Genomic DNA, 16,527 nt, shown 5'->3' with positions numbered 1-16,527 from the left:
CAATCAAACAAACAAACAAAGTTTTCCTCTTTATAATATTAGTATAGATTATTTCCATACAGGTCTCAAATGTGAAGGCTCAGGAAGTGAATAACAGTTAGGATACATGTTAATCTTATTTGTGGATCCAGCCGACCATATCCGGATAACTGCTTAGGCTGCGTTCACACGACATTGTACGTTTTTCGTTGTATTCGATTTAAGGCGCTGTCAGTGAAATGTGCACACATCAAATTTTCTATCGTTAAAAATATCACAACGGTAGCGGAGACGATTTTGAAAAAAAATCGTATCGCACTATATGAACGAGACTGTTATTCAGTGCGGTCCAAACCAAAGATACTCAACTTAGCCCTATATACTTACGTCAGTTATAAATACTTATTCAATTCAAATTTTACATACCAGGACTCGTAATTTGAAGTTTTCTAGTATGTAGTTATTGTCAAAGAGCAGTGATAGCCTAGTGGTTAGAAATCGATGGGTCCGAGGTTCAAATCCTGGGCACTCACCTCTGATTTTTCAAAGTTATGTGCGTATTACGAATTAATTATCACTTGCTTAAACGGTGAAGGAAAAGATCGTGAGGACTGCATACCTGAGAGATTTATAAAAAAAATCTCAATGATACGAGGGTGCGTTTTTAAGTTCGCGGAATGAGGGACAAGGAGGGAAAATAAAATGTCAAAATTATTTTTCTTTTTCTACATATTCTCCTGCAAGACGAATACATTTTTAAGATCTTTGTATTAACTTATTTAAACCCTCATAAAAAATGTTTCGTCCTTGTCGGAAAAATTGCGTCCTTAACTTCTTCGTCTGTAGAAAATTTATTTCCACGAAGCTCTTTTTTCATTTTTGGAAAGAGATAATAATCGCTGGGAGCCAGGTCTGGCCTATAGGGTGGGTGATTTAAAATATCAAAGCTCACCTTATGCAGGGCAGCCAGTGCAATACGGCTTTTGTGTACGGGCGCATTGTCGTGCAACAGCAGGACACCTCTGGTTGATTTTCCCCGCCTTTTTTCTTTGATGGCTTCTTTTAACCGCTCCAGGATAGTTGCATAATATTCTCCGGTTATAGAGACACCTTTATCTTTATAATCTATTAACAAAATTCCTTCTGAATCCCAAAAGACTGTCGCCATGAATTTTCCGGCCGATTGTGACACCTTAAACCTTTTAGGAGGTGCTGTACCCTTTTTATGCCACTGCATGAAGTCTTGTTTAGACTCAGGTTCATAATGGTGAACCCAAGTTTTATCTCAAGTAACAATTCGATTCAATACAATATCTTTATCTTCTCCACAGAGGTCCAAAAACGCACGGGAACATTCAACGCGCTGTTGTTTTTGAGGCGGCGTGAGCATTCTCGGCACCCACCGCGCGCTGACCTTAGTCATGCCAAGATGGTCATGCAGAAATTTAAAAATGCTTGTATCCGATACTCCAACCATTTCTGCAAGCTGTTCCTTCTTTAGCCGAGCATCTTCCAGTACTAATTTTTCGACTTTCGCCATCGTTTCCGGAGTGGTCACCTCTACAGACCGTCTGGGTCGTGGGTCGTCTTCAAGTGAATCCCTGCCTAGCTTAAAAAGGTTGTTCCACTTGTAAAGCATCGTTTTTCCAGGGCAAGAGTCCCCGTAAACCGATGACATCTTTTCCATTATGATTTGCACAGACTTTCCTTGCTTGGTAAGGAACTTTATAACGGCGCGATGCTCGATTTTCTCCATACTTTAATTTTTTTCCGGTTTGAGTTGTTTAATTGTCGATAGTTTTAAAACTAATGATGCAATTGTGATAAAACTTTATATTTATACTATTTATGAGTCACTTAACACGTACCGCCCTTAACAAGCCCGCTATCATCCCTCCAACCCCGCCATTCCGCGGACTTAAAAACGCGCCCTCGTATGTGAAGTCTAACAATACGCATTTGGCCAGCGCGGTGGACTATGGCCTAATCCTTCTCATTATGAGAGGAGACCGTGCCCAGCAGAGACAGTAATGGATTGTCGATGAGATATTGTCAAATGTCGAACTTTGGTTAATTAACCACTTGTTAATTTGTGTTGTTGTTGTTGTTTGGTTAATTAATCTTTTTGTTTTATAAGTCCGTGGGTTTATTCGATCAACATGTTTCTGTAATGCAAACGTCTTGATAATTGAACAAGGCATATTATATGCACCACTGTTTATTCAATAAGAATTGTACCTGTAGAAAAACCTGCGGTATAAGACTCCATTTATATCTACATTGAACGTATCAAACATCATATTTTTCTATACAATATATTGTTACGTACGGCTAGGTTTGTGTTTGATAGAAAGCCTTAATAGATATAGTATACTTGAATACTTTTTGCCTGGCACGGCACGCGTCTGATCCGCTCTACGTTTGTAGATGTAAATGAAAGCTCATTCTGTGTGAACACAGCGCAAACGAGCGCCTTCTGAACACTACCAAGATTTAATTGCAAGCCAACGTAATTAAGTGACCCTTTAACATGGACCTCCGAATAAACAAGGACTCTAAACTGCCGCGGGCTCCGGGTTACGTTCCGAAATTACAGGTTACAAACAAAAATTTAACATCCCAGCTTAAAAAAGACCACGCTTTTTACAAATAAAGTGATTTACGTTTTGGTTCTGTACAATGAACGTGTGTTGTATAACTGTAGCACTTTTGTTTTAGGATTTTAGGGAAATAATTATTTGCTTCACTTTTAAGTGTACTAATTTTAGAGCTTAGGTCGATCATGTTGTTATATTATTGGATTAGCGTTGTCGTCGCTTTTCAAAAACAAGAAGCTGTTTTGTTTTAGGATTTAATTGAAAAAAAAATATTTGCTTCACTTTTAGGTCTGGTAATTCTAGAGCTATATCCATTATGGTGCATGAATGGTTTATGGTTATGATGGTGTTTCAAAAAGAAGAATCTTAATATGGAAAAATCAGACCATTTAGTTTAAAAATAGGAGAGATATGCTCAAATTTATATGTTGTGAAAATATAAATAAAGCAGGAACGTTGATTTCTCTATTAATACGCTGATATGTAGAGTAGACTGCACAATGCACAATGCACATACCTTTGAGGATACTACGGAGCACATTTCATGTGGGAAACAATTTTTGTATTAAGGTTTTCATGTTTATAACAAGGCATACATTTTGACCAAACCGTCAAAGCTACAATTCACTATAATATAACTCTCTATGTTAACTATTTGAAAATATTTCTTGTTTAATTTTCAGTTGAAACACTCAGCTACCATTTCCAGGACTTGTTTGTTAAAAAGAATACAATAGCAACCAGCGATGCATTTGAACGTAAAAAGATAAATCGAGAACATCTTTCGGTTTTTTAAAGTCGGTTAAACATTGAAAACATTTTGTTGCAATATCACGGCTGCTCGCAGCATCTCGACACCTTTCGGTTCTTTCAACGCGTCTCTTGACACCGTTCAAGACTGCTTTGAAATTATGACACTTTTGTTAAAGGAGGAAAAATTTATTTTAGACTCAAAGGAGATGTTTCAAAATGTATGGGCTCCCGGCCACCTTTTGTACACTATACTAAAAACTAAGAAATCTTGCAACGAACAATTCGTAGGGGTTCATTCTCTTCAAATCATATTCGTTTATTTGTTAAAAAACAATAATTTACACTTAAACTTGCAACACAACAGTGGAAAAACATCATGGCGGTAGTGATTACCGTAATAATGTCATCTGTCATCCTATTTTAACTTACTATATACATTATATACTTTTTAATATATTTTTTACGCGAATGGGCGTAGATATATAAATATTGTATTGTATGTATTGAGAAACAATGTCTATATTTGATAAACATTAATTATATTTACTTTCATAAATCTTGACTTAAAACAAACATACCAAAATATGTACTTCTATACCAATTTATGTTAGTTAAAACATTTAATTGTGTAAATAAAACAACTTTAAGTACACATTTGATAATATTTTACTTATTCTTCACTTAGATACATTATTTATTCATTTTAAATATCTTCCCTTATCAATATTTTCATCCAATCATGTAGCAGGTTCTGTAATATCCTGTGACGAGCTCAGCCCAAACATCAAACAATGGTCATAATGTGAGCGCAACTACCTACGAGTACGGTTCGTTTCCCAGCGATGCAGTTGCAATAATAACTGATTATTTTGTCATCCCAAGAATGTCCTTGTCTTGTTAATGTAATTATCTAAAAAAAGAGAAATGTAAAAATATTAGCTTCTCTAGTTTAAAATTACGATTATTTCACGATTAATAAAACTAACTGATGTATATTTTACCTGATGATATTGAATCCTTGTCAACACAATCCACAGCGATCGCACGAAAATCACAAGAGTCCATAAAACATAAGTTGGGTAAACAATTAAGGTAGAATCACTCCAAAATCGTAAGCAGCACAGAGCAGAAACATATTCAGGATTAAAATGGAATCTTCTCATCAGTACATATTTATTCAACGTTTACATTGGAGTCCACTATTATATAATATGTATATATCCACTTTTACACATATCAAATTGACAACTTCTTCTTTTTTAATTTGACATGTCACTTACATCTATAAAACCAGATACTATTTAAAAGGTGGTTTTGTTATAATTATTATAAATAATTAATTAAATTCAGAAATAATGACGGGATACCCAAAACAAAAGCCAGGTTGTAAAGTACTAAGGTAACAATAACTTTACGACAAAAACAGCGAAATACAAAATTACCGACATCCAAAGAGTATAGTAACCTATAGGTTCCCTGACCGACATCGACAGTTTTGAAAACTTGACATTGACATTATTCCGCCATATTTAATATTTCAATGAGGAATGCTTATTTTAAATATTTTTAAACAGGAATACTTTAGGTTCTCAAAATATATGTGTATTTTTCTTCAATTATACAAATTATTCGTGTTTTTTAGATATAGTGTACATAAGATGGCCGAAAATGAAACATCTCCTTTATGACGTTGTTCAGTTTGTCTGACATGTTTAAGCAGTTGATAGTGTTCTTATTACAATATTTACTCTTAAATTCTTAGATATACTTCGTATTTATTAGTAGTATACAATTTGTTGTATAAATCAGATAAAAAAAAATGAAATTACAAATATTCATCATCATCAATCCATTACTGTCCCCTGCTGGACACGGATCTCCTCTCAGAATAAGAAGGATTAGGCCATACTCCACCGCGCTGGCCAAATGCGTATTGTTTTTTTTAGATTTGTCAGGTATGCAGGTTTCCTCACGATTTTTTCCTTCACCGATTAAGCAAGCGACAATTAATTTGTAATATGCACATGACTTTCAAAATCAGAGGTGTGTCTGGAATTTTAACCTCGAACCCCTCGATCAAGAGGTTGAGTTTCTTAACCTCTAGGCGTGATAGCCAAGTCTGTCGTATATGTCGTATATACCTATCTGTAGTATGTGGACTTTGCATCACCTTTGCCGGTTTCTAATATACACTATAGACACAATCTGAAGTTTATGCTCCATTTGCTGAATTTATATTCTCAATAACCATATACAGGCTTAGCCTGAATACAATAAATACCATAATATTGGACACGACAAACTTTTATTTCGGTGGTAATCTATAACATCATTATATAACCTCAACAATTATTTATTTTGTACTGTGAAAGCAATGGATTCACAAATAGACAAAGATGTAATCGTTAAGATCTACGTGACTATGAATCCACTTTAATATTAATCGCGTATCTATTATTATAAATGTAATATTTTTATCCATAAATCTTTTCCACAACTCCCACAATTATGATTTCAATTACAAAATTAAAACGCTGCAAAAAATATTCACATTATCTCAACGAAAAAGCTTCCTTTTCCTAAGAAAATTAAAATTTGCTTTTCCGCAAAGGTTCAACACTGGTGCCTGTTTGATAACTTTACATTTTGCCGCTTGAAAATTTTATTACCTGAGAACATTGCCATTAATCCGCGGTTCCCGGGATGAAATGTTAATAAAATAAAATGGTATCTTGTATTTTAAACCTTATTTCCGGGCTTTTACAAAGAAAAAGTTCTTATTGTTTTAAGGGTGGAGGTTTTGTATTAACATATACAAGTTAAAGTCTATTACAATGGGCATGATGACGAATTTTGAAATCCCCTTCTATAATGTAGGTACATGTCTACTGATTCCAAAAATCGTATTATTTCGGAAATAAATTCAGTATTAACGGAAATATTAGCATTTTTAAAACAAATTTTGAATTAAGCGCGAAAACGCTCACGGGTTTCATGGCGTCCGCGAGTGACGTCACGCTTCAATGTCCCATAGAACCATTGAACTTTTCAAGCAATACGGTGACACCCCAAAAAAATGACGTAATTTCGCCCCGATTAGCGTTTTAGACAAGATGGCCGACTGCATTATTTTATATATTGAATCCTAAAGTTTTTATTAAAACTGTGCTATTTTTGCTTTCAATATATATTTTTTAAGTAAATCATTTATTCTTCGATTTTTTAATACTGTCATCATGCCCATTATTTAATTGAATTGTAGTGAGCGTTATCATTTTAAGTAATTTGTAATGGGATGATCTTAAAGTTTTTTGGAGGATTAGTAATATAGAACGAACTTGTATCTCGTTTAACCCGCAGTCAGAAACTGTCGTAGTAAAGTAATGAATGCTCGAAGAACTTCTAGACAATGCCCTAAGTTCGACTCGATAACTTTGCATAGTACTATCTGATCTACCTCTCGTAAAGTTAAAATGTACATGTTTCTCTGGTCTAGCCCTTAATTTTTAAATAGTAAACTTCAACTTGTAGTAGTTCCTACTGTAAACTAAGGACTATGCAGTCCAACTGATAACAAATGGTAACTGCTGCCTGTGGATGTCTGTAATTATATAGTATTGAAATCCTACATGAGTTCGGCCACAGAATCGTTTTTGCTCGTCACTAAGCTTGAAAGCCTCGTGTTTATGAATTATCTTATCACACCAAACCAGAATACAATAGGGCTCGACACTGTTATAAGGCAGAAGTAGATATGGGTGTCCTTCTTCCGAAGGCGAATCACAATAGGTTTTACTCACTGAGTTCTTAGTTTTGCTAATGATGATGCCGCCAGAGTTAGTTTAGTATATTTTGTTATAGCAGCCACCATTATACATATTGTGTAAAATCAAGTGTCAATCAATTACGGTTCAAGAGATAGAGCCCCCTGACTGACGGACAGACAGCGAAGGCTTAGTAATAGGGTTCCGTTTTTACCCTTTGGGTACGGGTCCCTGAAAATATCCAGATTTTTATACAGTAAACACAATTAATTCTACGCATGTTTCACACAACCTCGGATGGAGCGTAGGTAATGTAATCGATCTCTCAACAATGAGGTTCATTCATATGTAATTCTGGAGACAATAAATCATCGAAAGGCAATTTATGCGAACATTGGGAGCAGTTCACAACCAACACTTGTTCGTTGATCGATGGACTCCAATTTATTTACCTACAAACAGAGAATTTGTGACACCCGAGCTCGGAGAATGGGGTCGCCCGCATCGCAATAACAGATCACATCACGACAGAACAATCCGATGTCGGTTTCTGATTATTAAATTACGAAACAAAACCCGTTTTATTGCGGGGAAATTGTATAAAAATAAATAAACTTGAAGTGTCTCAAATGTCGTTCAGTGGTTCATAAATAACTGCCGTTTTTGCTTCATACTTATTTGCATGATACAATGTTGACTGTGTTAACATCCAAATTAATTTCGCTTAACATTTGCAATGTTTCATAAATTCAGGGCTTCACATAATATGTACCTACTTATAAGGTTATTTTTGACATAACATAGGTATGGTCAGACAGACTAGTAATACTATATAGACTAGTATTACTAGGATATCGTATTATCCAACTTGGTCTTTTGATGTTTTTTTTTTACAATATAAAAGTAGCAGACGAGCATGCAGTCCATCTGATGGTAAGTGGCTACTGCCGCCCATGGACATCTGTAATCAACCCTAGATAGGATTAGATATTCCTGCCTGAGGTCGGCCACAGATGTGCCGCTACCCCTGAGGACTAAGCTGGAACGCCTCGGAAAAGTCTGTCTCCCTTACCACACCCTTCAAACCGGAACACAGCAGCGCCTAACACTGCTGTTATTAGGTAGAAATAGGTGTGGCGGTGGTGCCACCGGAGTCGAACCACAAAGGGTTCTACCACCTTCAAACTTAGAAGTACTTAGATGTAACTTAGAAGTAGTAGAAAATTGCTACTACTGCTACTTCTAAGTTACAGTTCTACAGTTAAGGTTCTAGTTGCTACTAGCAATGCATCTGTGACAAATGTGCCATAAACTAGATAATAATATTAAGAGTAAGTATAGGCAGCTACTTATGAATTCTTGTAACGAATTCAAAACCTAAATTTTAATATAAAAAGTATTTTGGACAGCTCCGGAAGGTTTTTGTTATCGAGGCCTTAAAAACATTCTAAGAATCTCCCTCAGATTTCTCTATACATTTGACAACAAATAAATGAGAAGCGTTCCAGGAAAAAATATTCGTACACATTTTCAGACGGGACCTATGTAAATACCCTTATTTGTTTGCTTTATCTTGACATCTAAAGGTCGCGTTTGTTGTTATAATTTGGGCTCACTAGCCGGGTTAAGCGATTACACAACTAAAGTGCATATTTAGGTGAAGTACACCTTAGCTTAAGGTATTTCGTAAAGTAAACTATTTGCTTTAATATATAAATTTGCAGGAATTTTGTGTAATTTTTGTGATGTATTTGTTATATTACGTTTTATGGTATTATTGTTTGCGTTTTACTTTGTTATTTTTGGTTTTACAGTAAAAAGTTCAAATGGTGGCTGTGGGACAAGATTTGCGACCCCACAAATAAGGATATAGCTTCACACTAACCCTCCCTTGACAACCAAAAAATAAAATTACGTCCTTTGACTTTAGCACGCCGTCGGTGACATTCTGTAATCGACTTCGGGTATGATGTCTACACATTTTTTACAGATTGTTTTTGTCGGTGCGACCACACATACCGCTGTCCTTCCCGGGGTCGCTTGCTGGACGGATCGAGCTCCCAATCTTGCCGCCCGCAACCCTGGAAGCCCCCTTTTAGTCGCCTCCTACGACAGGCAAGGGATACCGAAGCCCTATTCTAGTCCCGGAGCTACAGGGACGGCATTGGCTATAACCTAATAAAGAAAGGGTGTGTGTATCTTGAACGTATGGTCACTGGTGGGCCATTTCGCCTTTCGAAAAGATACTCTTAATGACCATCTGTTGTCATTAATCCGTTAATGTCCGAATGCTGGACCGGAACTGACTTAATCTACGAGTGACAGGGAGTCTGAACAATAGTCTACCACGCTGGCCAAAAGCGAATAATATATTCGCTATATTGTATAAACTGGCTGCAAACTTTTTGTTGGTAACATTTAATAACTTCATTAAACATACGAGCATATTCAAATCAGATTAATCAATTCCACAGAGGAATAATAATTGTATTCATTAAAATGTTCGCGCCAAAATCCCATAATGGCCACCTTCGAGTTCATTTGTACTTCTGTGTCCCCACTTCGAAACCTTTATTAATTAATCAATTTACCTTAGTTAATGAGTAATTTATTTTCCCTTTTGTAAAGGGAAAATGGCGTGTTCATAAAGACAATCGGTATCGCGAAATAAAGGTTGGTGGCGGCTTTACACGGAATGAAATAATACAATGTTTAACTGGAGATTTCTAATATTACAATGAATGAATATTTCATTCGGAAATTACTTAAAAATACATAGAATACATGGTTGATTATTATAGATTTTTGAATTATAGATTTTTGAATGTGGTAGAACTCTTTGTGGTTCGACTCCGGCGGCACCACCGCCACACCTATTTCTACCTAATAACAGCAGTGTTAGGCGCTGCTGTGTTCCGGTTTGAAGGGTGTGGTAAGGGAGACAGACTTTTCCGAGGCGTTCCAGCTTAGTCCTCAGGGTTAGCGGCGCATCTGTGGCCGACCTCAGGTAGGAATATCTAATCCTATCTGGGGTGTATTACAGATGTCCATGGGCGGCAGTAGCCACTTACCATCAGGTGGACTGCATGCTCGTCTGCTACTCCTATATTATAAAAAAAAAAAAAAAAAGATTATTTTTTGTCCGAGAATTGGTGAGGCAGGTTGGAGATATTGATAAAAGGAACGTAATAAAAATCCATGAGTTTTGACCAAGTTATGTTAGTAAATTCTTTGTTATCGTACGTCGAATTAAAATATTTGAACAAAATAATAGTGGTGAGACAGAGCCCATTATACGAATTTTTCAACTTGCTGTTTATACTGATAATTGTCTAAAATAAAATATATTTTAACTATATCTCAGTGAGTAACTCAAGGAAGATAGCAATTGTAAAAAATATCACAAAAACGTTGAAGTATTACGTTTTATCGCGATGATAATACGGTAAGTAGCCGAGAGGATGTTCCGCTGAGGAAATTCCGGTCGTAAAGTTCTAAGTGCCTCGAAACGTCAGGGGGACTATATCGATTCACGGGCCTCGAGTTTTTTCAACAGAATATAAATCAGAGCAAAAGTCACCACTTTGAAGCTGTAGCAGTAGTAGACAGAGGTACTGTCTACTTTATATCAAAAATAAAAACTAGTCTTTAACTAGTCATACGTGAAGAATACTGGTTCCAATTACATTTGATCACACGAATAATTTAAATAAAATCTAATTATGAACATCTGTTAATAAATTTAAATGGAAAGATAAATAATTAAAATCCTATCGAACGCCGCCGTTGGCACACCTTGGGTAAGTATGTCTTTCTTATCCCTTACCAGACTTCTAGGGCAGAAATAGGTGTCGCAGTAGTGTCACCTAAGTTAAACCAAAAAGAGTTCGCCATCGAGAGACGACCCGCGTGGCGGAGCGGCCACCATACCGGTCTGACGCGCAAAGGGTCCCGGGTTCGATTCCCGGCCAGACAGATATCTAAATGATGAATTTAGATTACTGTTTCTGGGTCTGGGTGTTTGTGTATTTGTATATGTGTGTGTACATGGCACCCACTACACAGGGACTCCTAGTGTGGGGCTGTGAGTGTAGAAAGCGTTTAAGCGTTTAAGCCATTCTTGACTTACGTATGGTTATATTATGGATCCGTGAATATCCAATGACCACGTGAACGTAGACGAAGTAAAATCTTTTTCAGAATAAAAATGAAGGCAGTAACCGAGACGACGCACAAAATTTTATTAAGCAATTTGACACACAGTCCGAGTATCAAGTATATTATTACCCCGATTTCATTCAACCCTTGTCTGACGATAAAGATTTTATGCTTCGGATTCGCAAACGTATTCATTATGGGACAAATGTTCAAGATGACACCTCAGATTATTCCCAATGATGACTTTTATAACATTTCGGACTTTCGTGTAGATAACTACTGAATACACATAAACATATTGTATATCGTCTAGGAAATAGGATAATGCTATTTTTTAGGTAATCACAGTGGTGTCGCCTTTCCTAAGGCTTAAACTGTGTTATATCGGTCAGCCGGCATCCACATCTTTCCATCGAAACGCAGACCTACTTCATGCTTGAAAAAGATCTAGCGGTGGCCCGTTCCCAATCGAACCGTACTGGCTCTATCCCATTCCATCAGCATATGCATTCATGCATAAAAACTCGTTTTCTTGAACCGTCGATGCTTTATTATGTCCAAATGAATATACAAAGTATCAGACATGGGACATTATGTTTTGTTATATCTGATAAATGTAATTGCAAGCGTCTTCCCAACTTACTGCTGAAAGTAGTAACGCAGGAATATTCTTAAACGTTATTATGAAATTGGTTACGAGGACAAATAATGTCGTTTTCTCACGCTACGATATTTGTTTCCTCTTATTCCAGTCCAAAATCTGATAAGGACTCATTTTATTCCTTTGTACAAATACCAAAGGAGCGTTCAAATGGTTTATCTGCGACTCTCCCCTTTTCTATATATAAAAGGGGAGAGTATAGTAAGGAAACAATATAAACACATATGTATTTATATTGTTTTTGACAGAATTATTAATATTTGTTTATATTGTTATTATTGTCCCGAATTACCCGTTTATTTTGAGACGCGTAATAATGAGTTGTCGATGATTTTTATTAACACTTCGTTTTATTTTCATATAGCGTTCTTTTGATGTGCTTTTTACAAATGTTACCTGTTGAAGTATTAGAAGTGGCATAGAATAAAATAAGACCTTTCTCGCAAAGGTATATTCACAATGCACCAGCACCATCAGTTCTACCATCATACTGTAATGCATCCATCTATGCTGTATCTTCCTGCTTAATCAACTATTTAAAATTCTCAGGATATACCTTAATCCTTTAACGCTGGCCATGTATCATTTAGTAGACTTCGCATACTTTTGTGAACATTTTGAAGAACTGTCAGGCCGATTTGTTTCTTTTTTTCCTAACCAACTGATGATTTACTTATTTGTATTGATCAACTGTGTCGATGCATCGGAATGTCACACGTGCCTGGGTGTCACAAGTCCAGGTCTAGGTCTTGTTTCAAACACACAGGACCCCTGGACTTACGGCGATAAAAGCAAAATGTTCTACCTCTGCCTTATATAATACACATAATTTGTGGGACTCTGGACCTCGTACGGTGGAGTTTAAATGGGCCCAGCTCTTACATTATGCACATATTTCACGTGCTGACGGTACACATTTGGTCTTCATTTGCATAATCAACGTCGACGGTTAAAGTTTTGCATGTATGCTAAATACCCTTTTTTATACGCTAAATATATTTAATGTTATTGTTAAGAATATGTATGTTTATGTTTAACGTATCTTGTGACTACAAGCTCGGATTTTTGGCTGAAATAAACACGGGAAAAGAATCTATTTTTTTAGGACAGTTCTGCAGAAATTTAGAACACTTTGTGGAATTTTGCGGAGACTAACTAGTACACGTAGATTTATAGGTTTTCTTAAGTTTCGATATCAAGAAAATATTTTTGTATTTTTGATAAATATGTTCGTTCAAAATCGGAAAGTGAATTGTTTGCGTAATTTGACAAACAAAATATAACACTGTTCAACATGCTGACATATTTTTTCCGGATCAACACGTCCAAAAATGCGATCTTTGTCATATTCCCGGATGTCTCTACCTTTTTGAAACCACATTTGCATATAACGAATGGGACAGCCCACCCTGTGATCCGCAGTAAATATGGTCGAGAGCGAATTTTTCGAACAACGTAATTTAGGCGTTCCTAATTAAAACACGTTTCAATTAAAGCTGACAGTGAAATACCGTTGTTTGCACGTGACGAATGTCTGCGCAAACTGAAACGTGACGTCACGGATGTTTGGACAACGATAAATTGTCATAGTACTAAAGTAATATAGCAATAGGAGCCGTCAGACTTTAAGGTGATCACGGATTCGTTGCTCCTCCTGACTTTTAAGTTAGAACTTCTTATTGTTCTATGTTCTATGTTCGTCTTGTGGTTCTGAATAGCAGAGCGAGTACTGCTGTTAAATATAATATGTAATTGTAATTCTTAATAATTCTAATGACATGGGAACTAGCTAATTTAATATAAAATAATATAATATAATATAAAAATGTAATAAATGGTAATAAATTGTGAATTATAATAGGTATTATATAGCTTATAAGTAATCTGTTACTAACACACATTATTAGGGTCTTTAGTTGCCTGAAATAATGGAATTTTATTTTATTTATTTATTATATGTAAAATGTTTTAATACTGTCTGACTTCCAATACTTTCAGTTTTCTGGCTTGGTAGATTGTCAGAGCCAATGTAGTTTTGAGAAGCAACACTCACCCAAATGAATTTAATAGGTAATGTCGTAAATTGTTGATGGTTGGCAGCTGTATCTTGTAGGTCTGACCGATTAAGGTGGACTCGGACGGTTCTTCCTTGCTGATCGATTACAATGATACAAATGTTTCACTAAATTTGTGTAATGTACATGCGCTACTTAGCAATGTACAAATTGCCACAGATTAGAGTGGATGTGGAGATGATCTCTATTTTTTTTCGATAAGTGATAGAATATTTGTGATATAAACTGTGAATGTGTATAATGAAATAAATGATTATTATTATTATTATTATAGATTATGTTAATGTGTGTGTATACTTATTTTTATTTTGTACCGCAAACTTTACCTCTGAACACAGAAATAAAAACAAAGAACAGTACAAAATAGAATACCAAATGGAATGAGCTTCGTATTTTAAGTAGTGAATTGGCACTTACCTTAAAAGGTACCTTTACATAGGTACATTTTAAGTTAAGTACAAATGGCCAAAGTACTTACCAATTTCACGAAACCCGCAAGGTAACGTAATCTTAATAATATATCTTGTTTGCGATACAAATAGTATATCGATTTTGTGATTCTCGACTCCACAATGACGTCAGGCATTTTAATAAGAGCGTGTTCTCGCCAGTTCAGTGGGTTGAAGTGTTCGAACGTTATCACTTTGAAGGGATGGGAAATAATTGGGAATATACCAAATAAGTATTTTTTATCATATAGGAGTAGCAGGCGAGCATGCAGGCTACCTGATAGTAAGTAGCTGCTGCCACACATAGACATCTGTAATCAACCTCAGGTACGATTAGATTCCTACCTGAGGTCACTCACAGACGCGCCTCTATCCCAGAGGACTATGCTGAAATTCCTTGAAAAAGTATGTCTTCATCACTACACCCTTCAAACCAAAACACAGCAGCACTTAACACTTCTGTTATTAGGCAGACATTGGTGTGGCGGTGGTGCAGCCGTTAGTAAGTTATATCGCTTTAGTACTCACAATAGAAAAATAGAAACAAAAATCCTTGTACGACCTTTTATTTAGTCGGGTTATTTTAAAATTTACTTAGAAGTACGTACTGAATAGGAACAGAAGTGAGCATAGATTTAATTAAAAGATGTGCCCTACAGCCGTCAAATTATGGCATGCGACGTGAATGGGTAAATGAAATTATCAGATTAATATTGTCTGTTGTAATGTTATTCATTATTTGTAATGACGCATTTTTTCTTTTATTAAAATGAAGTATGTAGTAAGTATGAATTATGAAAGTAACTAGCATAATTATCTCTCGAAATGGACAACCCTTTTTGGTTTAACTTCGGAAGTAGCAAAGTCTATTTACGCCATAGATTAGTAAAGATTACTCACTCCTAACAAGAAATAACGAGTTATGACAATTGAAGTTGTCACTGTCATCTATTTTCGCGTTTGAAAAATATTAAAAAAATGCAGTTTTAAGATTATTTGCGAATAAAAAGATATTTCTCCTTTTCTTCGATTTCGTGTTTTTGCACCACTTATCTGCGCATGCCGGCATTCTTCCGCGTAAATTCTGTAAGCCATGTCAGCCATTAAATGGCTGACAGAATTGTCAGCCGTTTAAGCCATTTAATGGCTTCCTTCAATTACAAGGCGGTGCGGTCAAACAATCTATCCATATCTATGATTTATGCCTGCATTGTTAAGCTCTACTGTTTTGTGCCAGATGCGTTGCTACCCCTACAGGCTATGTTGGAAGGCCTTGGATAAGTATGTTTCCCTTACCACAGGGACAACAGAGACACAGTAGCGCTTATTACTGCTGTTACTAGCCAGAATTAGGTGTGTGACGGTGGCTTCTCCGGAGTCGACCTACGAACGATTCTACTACCCTCGAAATACTTAATTAGGTATATTTCAAATTACTTCATGAATACTTCATTGTACTTGTTAAAAAAAAATTCAACCAAAGATGGGCGTGTCTAATTCTTAGACGTACCTACGTATACCTACAACAAAACGTTCGCAGACCCTTAATAAATCGTTCTCAATTAAAATCGAGAAAGCCGTAGGTACCCGAATTAGAAATCCAATTACAGAGTAATCTAAAACTTCGCTTAATCGTTCCATTAGGTTACTGTTTTAATTACAAATATAAATTATTTATTTTGTCACAATTGTTTATCTATTGTTATTTTAACTGATGGATTAGTGGTTTGAAACTCATTCTTTCAATCGGGGGTCCGAAGTTCGAGTCCCAGGCACACACTTCGCATATTTTCATACTTATGTGCCTACAAAAATAATTATGTATTACTTGCTTAAAAGGTAAAGATAAATATCGGGCAGAAAAAATACACTTAAGACTTTTAAAAAACCTTCTTAAGATCGTGTTGAATCTACCAATCCCCACTTAGCCAACGCGGTGGATAAGATCTAATCCTGTACTTGAAGGATTCCTCACGATGTTTCCTTTAGGCTATCCCTGTTTAAATCAGTATTAAATTAATTGAACTACTTAAAAAATTAATGTAACTTTTTTTATAATATAGGAGTAACAGACGAGCATGCAGTCTATCT

The sequence above is a fragment of the Epargyreus clarus genome, unplaced genomic scaffold (assembly GCF_041222505.1).
Source record: "Epargyreus clarus isolate Ecla_fem2 unplaced genomic scaffold, WU_Ecla_fem_2.2 ptg000027l, whole genome shotgun sequence".
Classification (NCBI taxonomy): domain Eukaryota; kingdom Metazoa; phylum Arthropoda; class Insecta; order Lepidoptera; family Hesperiidae; genus Epargyreus; species Epargyreus clarus.
This window is presented reverse-complemented; position numbering follows the sequence as displayed.